Below are 12,684 nucleotides of genomic sequence, written 5' to 3' on the forward strand. Positions count from 1 at the left end.
TGTTAGTGGTTCTGTGATGTTCTGATTGGTTCTGTATACCTTCTGTTTTGCTCTGTTTTGGTCTGTTTTGTTCTGATTGTCTTCTGTAAGGAGGGATGGAGTATTGATTGATGAAGATTGAGATCTTGTGAAAGTTTATTGAATGGTTTGTGAAAGTTTGGAATGGTTTGAGAATGAGTTATGTGGTTTTGATGACCTTCTGTAACCTTCTGTAGGTCTTCTGTAGAGCTTCTGTTTCTGTTCTGTTCTGTTCTGTACTGTAGCTGTTCTGGTACTGTTCTGTAGATTGTTCTGTATGCTTCTGTATGTGTTCTGATGGATGAGAGTGTAGCTTGGGAAAGTTTTCTAGCCTTGGAAAGAGGTGAATAAAAGTGCAAAAGAGCTGAAAGAAGTGGAAGAAGTAGCTGCTGAAGACTCAAGTGAAGACTAGAGTGAAGTGACAGTAGTGAGCTATGAAAAGACACTGTAGTGGCTCTGGTGACTCTTCATATCAGACATACCTCTTGGGAGGGGTATCCACGACCTAAGAAGGATTATTGAGGGTGATTTTGAGAGATTGTAGTGAGGATATGATGTATTATTGATGGAGAGAGAGAGAGAGAGAGTCAGAGATAGCCAATTCTACAAAAACAGAGTGATTGTATATGAGAGATTGAGAGAGAAGACTATGAAGATATTGAAGATGAATACTATGTGATGTATTTCCATTCAAAGATGGTGTATTCCTTTGCTTTCTTTGTTCTATTGATGGATTTTGTGAAGGTATTGAAGAATATGGTTGATCCTATAAAATCCGTGGGAGATCTACATGATGCTGTATGAAGATTTGTTGTGCCTAATGTTCTTTTCTTCATTGTGATCATATGAAACATGATAAACAAGCTTGTTGATGTTACAAGATAGATTTTCTTGCAAGAGAATTCATTTTTCCTTGGTGTTCCTCTTGGGGCTCCACATAAATACACAACGGTCACACTGGCGTATCACGAGTGGAGCTTGATATCTCAACACTCCCCCTCAAGCTCAATCCCAATTCCTGCACACCAAGCAGGTCTCTGAACTTGTGTAGCTTCTCTGCGCCCAATGCCTTCGTAAATATGTCAGCTACCTGATCCTCTGTGCTGACATAAACTAGATCAATAAGACCTAGTAAAACCCTCTCCCGCACATAGTGATAATGCACCTCAATGTGCTTTGTTCTAGCATGATAGACTGGGTTATTTGCCAAGTGTATACTGCTCATGTTGTCACAATAAATGATAACTGGCCCATCTGTAGGCTGATGCATATCATAAAGTAGCTTATGCAACTAAGCTACCTCACATGCAGCCATTGCTGCACCCCTGTACTCAGCCTCTGTGCTGGACAAGGCAACTATAGGCTGTTTCTTGCTGCTCCAAGTGACTGCAGCACTCCCAAAAGAGAACACATATCCACTGGTAGATCATCTATCAGAAATGCTACCAGCCCAATCAGCATCAGTGTATCCATGCAGCTGTATCTGAACCCTAGTTTCATAAAGTAGTCCATACTGCAATGTGGACTTCACATACCTGAGTATGCATCTAGCCGCATCCAAATGCGGTTTCCTTGGAGCCTGCATAAACTGACTTACCAGTCCAACAGCATAGCTCAAATCTGGCCTGGTAATAGTCATATAAATAAAGCTTCCTACTATGCGTCTGTACATAGTAGGGTCTTCCAGAAGCTCACCTGCATCTGCGCTTAGCTTCACATTCTGCTCCAAAGGAATTGAAATAGGCTTACAGCCTGTCATCCCATATTTGGACAGCATGTCCAATCCATACTGCCTCTGCAAGAGCTGTATCCCACTTGGTGATCTAATCACCTCAATGCCCAAGAAATAACGCAGCTCTCCCAAATCCTTCATCTCAAACTTTTGCTTCAATAGCATTTTCACATGAAGGATATCTTCATCACTGTCACCTGTCATAATCAAATCATCAACATAAATGACACACAACATAATATCTTTCTCCGTTTTTCTCGCATAAAGTTAGAAATCTGCCTTGGAAATTTGAAAACCAATAGTGACAAGATACTGTTCTATCTTGTCAGACCATGCTCTAGGTGCTTGCTTCAAGCCATACAAGGCTTTCTTCAACCTGCAAACAAACTCAGGATGAACAGCATGCACATAACCTGGTGGCTGCTCCATATAGACCTCTTCTTGCAAATCACCATGCAAGAAGGCATTCTTTACATCCATCTGATGTAAAGACCATCCCTTTGATACAGCCATAGCAATGACTACTCTTACGGTTGCCATCCTTGCAACCGGACTGAATGTTTCTTCATAGTCAATGCCATATATTTGTGCATACCCCTTGACTACTAATCTTGCCTTGTATCTGTTCACAGAACCATCTGCATTATGCTTCACCTTATAAACCCACTTACAGCCAATTGCATTCTTACCTTTAGGCAAAGTACTAACTCCCATGTAGCATTTACTTCCAAGGCATCCATTTCTTCATCCATGGCTTTCTCCTATTTTTCTTTTCCCATGGCTTGCTCAAAAGAAGTGGGTTCTGGTTCCTGTATCACTTTGACCATATATGCATAGTGAATGGCTGTAAATCCATCATATTTCAGCCTATCCACAGGATACCTAGCTCTCGTAGACCTGCGCAAAATAGGTTCACTCCCACGTGCTCTCAAAACATCCCTGGTCTTCCTTACTCCAGGTGTAACAATAGAAGGAATACCCAACTCATCATCAATGCTCTGTTCTGAGCCACTGGATTCACCATCCACATAAGAGTGACCTGCATTCACATCAAACATGGGCTGATCAACTTTCTCTTTTCCTTTTCGTGATACCTGCATACCACTATCTGCATTGCTTTGAGAAGATTCTCTTGATCTCAATCTGCATGTCCATGGCGAAGAATGTGAACCACTGCTAGAGCACGCTCCAGGTCCACTAATATTTTGTGACTGCTGCTGTGAATTCTGTGCAGCATTACCGTTTTGTGCATCTACATCATCAATCACATTTAGTGGTTTATACCAGCTACTCATCTCATCAAAAACAACATCTCTGCTCACTGTAAACTTACGAGTAGAAGGGTTATAGCATCTATACCCTTTTTGCTGCAGAGAGTAACCAATAAAGATGCACTTCTCAGCTTTTGGATCCAACTTGGATCTCAACTCATCTGGCACATGTACATAGGCAATGCAACCAAAAATTTTCAAATGAGAAATATCTGGTTTCCTACCAGTATACCTCTCCTCTGGAGTCATCCCATGTATTGCTGCAGTGGGAGTCCTGTTCATTATGTAGACTGATGTAGAAACTGCCCAGCCCCATAGCTCCTACCATGCTCTAGATCCAACCTTTTCACATGGTATCAAAGCTTTGCTGAGCATGACCCAACTCAATCTATCTCTTATCTCTTATCTCTTCTCTCTCAATCTTTCTTAACTTCTGTCATCCTAGCGCTCACATCCAGCTCATGACTCTATTTTCAACTTCATCTTCATCTTGACCTTGTGTATGCCACCATAGCCAGAACAGTACCTACCCTACTTTGAGTAGCTAGATCTCTCTCCACAAGCCATATCTTCTAGTGCCTCCTTCTGGGAAAGTGTTTCTTGACTCCCAAAGCTTCTTTGAGGCACATCAAATACCAATATTGTTCCAACCAAAGCCTAGCATTATGTTTTTTGTCAGTCGCTGCCCAATCTGCCTCATGTGCATGTCTGTGCCACGCATATAGACCACGATGTTGATGATGATCATGGGGAATTTGAAGATCCCCAAGTGGGAAATCTTAGGTTGAAAGGGCTCCCCAAAATTCTCTCTCTATCTCTAAAAATCTGTGAAACCCTAACTATCATCTTTGTGGGCAGCCATAGCCAAAGCTTCAAAGCTTGACATTTTCATTATTTCTTCTCACTGAAGTCAATAGTTATTTTAATCACTGAGATACACTCTCTCAAGTTCACTACAAATTTAGAAGTGACCAAGGAAGCTCAAAAGTCCTCCACAAAGTTCGTGAGAGAAAGTAGATTGAGCACTGACTAGTATCCATTAATACTCAACTAGTGTCAATTTGACACTGATCTTCTTGTGCCTCTTGACACATTTAACTACAACTCTTTTGTTGGTTATTTGAAGCTTATCAACATCGTAGAGCTTGAGAAAATAGCAAAGTTAAATGGAGAAGGTTTCCATGCCTGGAAGGAAAAGACCATGTACCACATCATGAGGAAAGACCTCTAGGATCTCTTTGAAGATGATGAAGGTGATGCAGATAGCAAGAAAGAAGAATCAAAATGTGGGATTCTTGCAGTAGCTCCACCAAAAACCAAAGAATGCAAGAATATGAATAACAAGGCACTAGGCATCATTTCTTGGGGACTAAGTGATGATGTGCTGCATCATATCTTTGGCATCAAATATGCTAGAATTTCTTGGAAGGAACTTGAGAGGATGTTTGGTACCCAAGCAAAGAATTCAAAGGTAAAATTACTCATGCAGTTTTATAAACTAGATAAAAAAGATAGTGCTTCCATGACCATACACATTAACAAGTTCAAGAGCCTAAAAACCAAGCTTGCTACTCTTAAGAAGAATATTGATGAAGATGAAGCAATAGCCATACTACCTGCAAGTGTAAATAAGGACCCATATGAGAATATTTTGTCCACCCTAAGTAATGCTCCAAGTCTCTCACTTAAAGATATTGAGCACTCACCACTTGATGGAAAAAGAAAAGTGAAAAACAAGGATGCAAAGGAACACACCACCAACAACAGTCTCTTATACACCAAGGGCACTTATGGAGAAAAAGGCCGTGGTCGAGGACTCATCATCACAAGGATTGGATTATATGTCATTACTATGGCAAGATTGGCCATACAACTAATGAATGTTTCCACAAGAAAAGAGCACAACAGATGCAGAATGATCACCACCAGATTTCCATTCTTCTTAGAGCCACAAATCGACCCCGTAGACCTTGATTATAAATTGAACGAGCTAAAAGACACAACAGAGGTGTAATATTTTCGCCACAAAATATTGAAGACCCGTAATCCACACAAAAATCAAACTAAAATAATCTCCCGCATCGGTAAATGTGGTGGTTAAGTGCTTACCCCTCACGCGCATCAATAAACTCTAGCCGCATGGAGCGCAAGAGCTGAGACATGAAACTCGTAGTTCCACATGGGAACACCCTTCACGGGAAAAGGAAAATGGATAATGGTTAAATTTTGTGCAAATTTTTTTACTATTAACCCCTCCCCTTCAGCCGTTGCATGGCGGGGGAGAGGGAGTGTGAGAGGACTGATCACGAGTAGGAGAGCACAGGGGGAGGAGAAAGCATGCAAACTAGCCACATGTATGGCTATCTCCCCTCCCCCTTCCTCCTATATGAACCTCCCCCTTAAGCTTCAGGGGGGAGGAGAGAAGGAAGAAAGCGTGCTACTGCAGGAGAGGGAGAAGACACCGTCTGCCACGCTACCACCACCAGGCTGCTGCTGCGCCACGCTGCTACCATCTCTATCATTATTATCATCGTCTTCATCATTATCCGTCATCGTGATCTCCTCCATCCTATCCCAATCATTTCCCCCTCCACGTCATTTTGTGGAGCAGAACCTTCTTGGAAGCTTCTAAACAAGGCTTCCATAAGCCTTGTTTACAAGGCCTTCCTCGGGTTCTTTTTAAAACCACGTCTTGTAAAGGCAATTCCTGCGTAAGGGGGGAGTAGGCAGTTTTCGAGGCTGATTTGCCAAAGCCTGGAGTGATTTCGGAGATCGCATAAAGGCAAGGACAAGTTTGCAGAGCCAATGATCTACATCATCGATGGCTCCAAAGCTAAAGATGCGAGGCGCACACGTGCGAGCTTCCAACCCGGGTTCACGCGTGGACAATGCTATGAGTCCTCATGCCCAGGTTCCAATTGTATTCTTGCATGAGAGGGATGCGTTAAGAACGATGGTTTTTAGAAAAATTTAGATGCATTTATCCATTTTTTTTACAAAGTTTAGTGCATGCCGATTAATTGAAATTGCTTGCACTCCCGTCAACAAGGGTAGCTGCAACTTCCTGATTGATAACGCAGAAATTAGAAGAGGATATTGTGCTATGAAGGATAGAGCTTATGTCGCATGTTGCACTTATGATTTAAATTCATGGACATGATTCGCATAGAGGATAATCTTAGATGCCCATTGAATGTTGTCCAAAGAATCGCAATGCATGGAAAGGAAACTATGAACTTCACCAGTTGCATGCGAGGATGCTTGCATTTTAAGTCAGGTTAAGTGCTAAAGGAGGGATAGATTAAACGTTGGACTCATGGTATTCACCCATGCATGAGTTCTTTTATCGAAATTTGTATTTATAAAAGGATGCCTTTAATCTTATTAAAGCTTGAATTCAATGCATAAAAGGGTTATGAGCATAGTTCTTGATGAAATTCAACGTAGATTTTTATAGGAGTTAGCCCTAAATTGTCAATCATTATAGTTTAGGCAAGGAAAAGAAATGTTCATTGTACATCTTATAGTTGCATACAAGGAAAACGTTTATGAATGGCATACTTGCATGGAATGTTATATATTGCAATTATTTATACCTTTTAGGAAAAATATTAGCATCTCTAAGAAAAGATCACTTCTTGCCGCAAGACAATTAGATTGATCTAGGTAAATCGCCTATAATTGCATAACCCACATGGGATTCATAAAAGCATAAATAGTTAGTACGACGAACACCTCAAAGTGCTAGGTAGGGTTTAGTTACGTTAAAAATTCTACCTAGTATCGCACTTGGGATGCCAAGTCAAGACCTCCAATCCCAAAGATCCTACTCACATTCACGAAAGGTTAGGGTTAACTAAACGCCTATGCAAGAACAATCTAGGGTTCTTACCCTAAGGATCAATTGGTAAAATACTAGACTTCCATTTGAATTTAGAAACCCTAGGGCCAAACGTTGTCGGCCCTAGGGTTCTTAGCCTAAGGATAAATTGGTCAAATACTAGACTTCCATTTGAATTTAGAAACCCTAGGGCCAAACGTTGTCGGCCTAGTAAGGTTAGGGATTGGGTTGGGTCAAGAGGACTCCCAAACCCTACATCTTGACCAAAGGTATTCTTGACCAAGGAATACCTGCTAACCAAGCGATGCTCGCCAAACTGAAGCTTACCGGTGAAGCAAGACTTTGGTGAAAGCAATGGTGCAGAGACCAAGGGATCTCGGAAGGGTCAGTTACTTGGGTGAAGCTTAAGAAAGCTGTGCGAGAAAGATATCTACCACCTGCTTGCCCCACGCAGAAGATGAATGAGTTCTATGAACTGAAGCAACTTGGTCTATCCCTTGATGCATACTATTCAAAATTCCTCTCTCTTTTGAAGTATGAGCCACAAATGGATATGACACAATAGGTGTCGAAGTTTTGTGCTGGATTAAACCCACCTATAAACACCCGCCTCGAATCAATGTGCCCAACAGATCTACAGGACGCGCTCATTCGAGCTGCACCAATAATACAGGAGGTGCAGACCAAGCCAAAAAATAACAAGACTTGGTCTTACAAGATCAGAACAAGAGAGTGTGCAGGTCCCAAGGGAAGAGAGCGCAAGGCCAAAATCAAGGACAAAGGAAGAAATCTAGGACCAACAATGTCAATAATTTCGTTCCTACCAAAGGTAATGGCTGCAATCTCCGTTGCTTCCATTGCAACGAGCTTGGACACTTTAAAAGGTAGTGTCCCAAGCTTAGCAGAGGACAACGTCAAGGACCATCCCAAGGAACCATAGCCAAGGAGCTGCCGTCATGGCTAGAGGGAGGACCTCTAGTGTTGCCAACAAGGAGCTGTGTGATGAAGAGGACCCATCCATGGAAGCACACATTGTGAGGGCAACGGTTCATGCCACCCTTCACAAGAAAGGCTCGAATTGCCAATTTTTGGTGATTCAGACTCCATCGGATTATCAAGGTAAAAGTTTCAAAACCTTGATTGATTGTGGTAGTACACATTCCTTCATTTCACCAGTTTTTGCAAAAAGATTAGGAATAGCCACAATAGATGCACCTACCTCACTTGTGGAATTAGCAAATGGTCATGAGGTCACTTGTACCAAGCAAACTACTAAGGTGAAATTCCTACTCCGTGAAAAGTCGACTTCGGTTAGATTCAGGGTTATGAACCTAGGTATCCACGAGTGTTTGCTTGGAATGGATTGGCTTAAACCTAATGATGCCCACATTCACTGTGGAAAGGGCCAAGTATCCTTCCGAAATTTTGGAGGGGAATTGGTCACAACTCAAGGAGAGGTTGGGAAGCAAAAAATTCAACTGGCCAAAGCATCTCGTATAATAAAAGGAGTTAGAAAGGGGCTACCTGCCTATTTGATTAAGCTTAATAAGCTAGATCAGAATCAGGAATCTAGGGAAGAACCTTCATGGCTAAAGGAGTATGCAGACGTATTTCCTAAAGAGCTGACAGAACTTCCTCCTCAAAGGGAAGTTGATCATGAAATCAAGCTAGCACCAGGAGCTGCACCAATCGCAAAGAGGCCATATAGAATGTCCATCTCGGAAGAGATTGAGCTGAAGGAGCAACTCAAGCAAGTGTTAGACCAAGGCTACATCCATCCTAGCAGTTCACCATGGGGAGCTGCAGTGCTGTTCCAGAAGAAGAAAGATGGAACGCTTCGGCTATGCATTGACTATAGAGGGTTGAATCAATCGACCATTAAGAACAAATACCCCATTCCAAGAATAGATGAACTTCTTGACCGTCTTCAAGGTGCAAAGATCTTCTCCAAGATTGATCTCAGGTCTGGATGTTATCAGATAAGAATCAAGAAAGAGGATATCCCAAAGATGGCATTTAGCACAAGGTATGGGCACTTTGAATTCCTAGTCATGTCATTCGGGCTAACAAATGCTCCTGCCACCTTCAAGAGGCTAATGCAAGATATCTTTAGGCCCTATCTTGATGACTTCGTACTCGTCTTCTTTGACGATACCCTAGTCTACTCCAAACATGAAGTAGATCATGAACCCCAGCTTCGCATTGTCCTTGAAACAATGAGGGCACACAAGCTTTATGCCAAGAAGAAGAAGTGTGCATTTTTCAAGTGACAAATTGAATATCTAGGATTCATTGTTTCAGTAGATCTGGCCAAGGTTAGAGATGTTCTCGAGTGGCCAACACCAACAACTGTCAAAGAAATACGTAGCTTTCTTGGATTGACAGGATGGTACATGGTCTTTATCAAAAACTATGCCTTGATTGCAGCACCTCTCACTGATCTACTGAAGAAGCATGCATCAATTGTATAGTCACCTGCCGAATAGTCTAGCTTTGATAAACTAAAAGCAAAGCTTGGTATCAGCACCCATCTTGAAAACTTCCAGATCTTAGTAAGGAGTTTGAAGTGATAATTAATGCTAGCACACTTGCCTTAGGATGTGTGCTTATGCAAGAGGGTCATCCTATAGCATATTCTTCAAGGAAACTGAAGAGCCATGAGAGGAATTATGCTACCCACGATCTGGAGCTATTAGCTGTCATCCATGCTCTCAAACTTTGGGGACACTACTTACTGGGTAACAAGTTTACCTTAGTGACGGATCATAAAAGTATTAAATGGATCTTTATCCAAAATGAACTCGATATGAGGCAACGTCGATGGATTGAAGTGATGGAGGAATATAATCTTGAAATCAAATACAGGCTTGGAAAGAAGAATGTAGTTGCTGATGCACTCAGGCAAGGCATTTCTGAATTCTCTGATTTTGCAAGATCCATCAACAGCTAGATCTCTAGCCACAAAGGTATCCATGCCAAACAACCCAATTCTTGAGCTAGCTAAAGAAGAGGCATGCCATGATCCAACCTATCAGAAATTGCCAAGAGAGGTCCCCATCAAGGATCAAGACCCGAAGCTACATGCAAATTATCTAGAATTCTCTATCAATAGTGGACTTGTCTACTATAGAACGAGATTATGTATACCGGAAAGCCAGTCACTCAAACGGAAGATACTTTGGGAAGCCCATGACTCCCCTTTTTTAGGACATCCTAGCTATGCCAAGGCCCTCAATGCAGTCAAAAAGAGCTATTATTGGGAGAGGCTTGAAGGTGACGTTCTCAAATATGTCACGGAATGTTTGTCTTGCCAACGCATTAAGGACGAACATGTCAAAATGCCAGGGAAATTGCAACCACTCGACATTCCCCAAATGAAATGGGAATTCATTAGTATGGATTTTTTTGTTGGACGGCCCCAAGTTCAGGAAGGATACAACTCCATTATGGTCGTGGTGGATATGCTCACCAAGGTTGCACATCTTATTCCTGTTAAGACAAACTATAAAGCCTCAGACATTGCAAGGTTATTCATCAAGGAAATATTTAAACTGCATGGGTTACCCAGAAGAATCATTAGTGATTGTGACACTCTCTTCACATCACACTTCTGGAGGGCTATCTTCGAGGGCATTGGGACTCAACTCTGTTTCAGTACAGCTTACCATCCCCAAACCGATGGTCAAATAGAGTGAGTCAACCAAGTCATTGAGGATATGCTAAGGGCACACTGCTGCCATGAACCCAAAAAGTGGATTCAATATTTGCCACTAGTTGAGTTTGCCTACAATGCTTCCTACCAACAAAGCATCCAGATGACCCCATTTCAAGCACTGTATGGACACGATTGTTGTAGTCCTTTAAGCTTTTCGGATCCAACCTTAAGGGTTGAAGCTTCAAAGCGGATGCTGGAAGATATGAATGACCAAATCAAGTCAATAAGACAGGACATCCAAGCCGCCAAGGATAGATAGAAGGCTTACACAGACTTGAAATGTCAAGATAGATCATTCGCTGAAGGAGATATGGTCTTCATTCACGTATGTCCAAAGAAGAGTTCCCTATCCTTGGGTGAATGCAAAAAGCTAAGTCCAAGGTATTGTGGACCCTACAAGATCCTCAAGTGCCTAGGGCCTAATGCTTACAGACTTCAACTCCCTTAGAACCTAAAAGTTCATAATGTATTCCATATTAGTCTACTGAAAAAGTATGTACCTAACCGTAGTCACGTGCTTGACGATCAACAGGTTGTAATGCCTAGCCAAGGAGTCCTTGAGCTACGGCCTATCAGGATCTTAGATGTTAGGGAGAGGCATTTGAGATCCAGGGCCTTCAGAGAATACCTCGTCCAGTGGGATTATCTCGAAGAGGATGCCACTTGGATGGATGAAAGTACTCTCAACCAACAATACCCCTAGTTCCTCTCGAGATGAGGACATCTCGATTTCTCTAAGGGGGAGAGAATGTAATATTTCCACCACAAAATATTGAAGACCCTTAATCCATGCAAAAAGCAAACTAAAATAATCTCCCGCATTGGTAAATGTGGTGGTTAAGTGCTTACCCCCCGCGCGCATCAATAAACTCTAGCCGCATGGAGCCCAAGAGCCGAGACTTGAAACCCGTAGTTCCACATGGGAACACCCTTCACGGGAAAAGGAAAATGGATAATGGTTAAATTTTGTGCAAATTTTTTTACTATTAGCCCCTCCCCTTCAGTCGTTGCATGGTGGGGGAGAGGGAGTGTGAGAGGAGTGATGACGAGTAGGAGAGCATGGGGGGAGGAGGAAGCATGCAAACTAGGCACATGTGCGGCTATGTCCCCTCCCCCTTCCTCCTATATCAACCTTCCCCTTAAGATTTAGGGGGGAGGAGAGAAGGGAGAAAACGTGCTGCTGCAGGAGAGGGAGAAGACATCATCCGCCACGCTGCCGCCACTAGGCCGCTGCTGCGCCACCCTGCCGCCATCATCAACCTCACCACCATCACCATCATTATTATCATCATCTTCATCATTATCCATCATCGTGATCTCCTCCATCCTCTCCCAATCATTTCCCTCTCCACGTGATTTGGTGGAGCAAAAGCTTCTAAACAAGGCTTCCATAAGCCTTGTTTACACGGCCTTCCCTGGGTTTTTTTTAAAACCACATCTTGTAAAGGCAATTCCTGCGCAAGGGGGGAGTAGGCAGTTTTTGAGGTTGATTTGCCAAAGCCTGGAGGGAGTTCAGAGATTACATAAAGGCAAGGACAAGTTTCAGAGCCAAGGATCTACATCATCGATGGCTCCAAAGCTAAAGATACAAGGCGCACACGCGTGGACAATGCTACGAGTCCTCATGCCCAGGTTCCAATTGTATTCTCACATGAGAGGGATGCGTTAAGAACGATGGTTTTTAGGAAAATTTAAATGCATTTATCCATTCATTTTACAAAGTTTAGTGCATGTCGATTAATTGAAATTGCTTGCACTCCCATCAACAAGAGTACCTGCAACTTCCTGATTGATAATGCAGAAATTAGAAGAGGATTTCGTGCTATGAAGGATAGAGCTTATGTCGCATGTTGCACTTATGATTTAAATTCATGGATGTGATTCGCATAGAGGATAATCTTAGATGCCCATTGAATGTTGTCCAAAGAATCGCAATGCATGGAAAAAAAACTATGAACTTTGCGAGTTGCATGCGAGGATGCTTGCATTTTAAGTCGGGTTAAGTGCTAAAGGAGGGATAAATTAAATGTCCACGGACTCATGGTAATCGCCCATGCATGAGTTCTTTTATCGAAATTTGTATTTAGAAAAGGATGCATTTCATATT

Source organism: Lygodium microphyllum, chromosome 19, assembly GCF_053477565.2.
Source record: "Lygodium microphyllum isolate KBCC chromosome 19, Lygodium_microphyllum_v1.1.10, whole genome shotgun sequence".
Classification (NCBI taxonomy): Eukaryota; Viridiplantae; Streptophyta; class Polypodiopsida; order Schizaeales; family Lygodiaceae; genus Lygodium; species Lygodium microphyllum.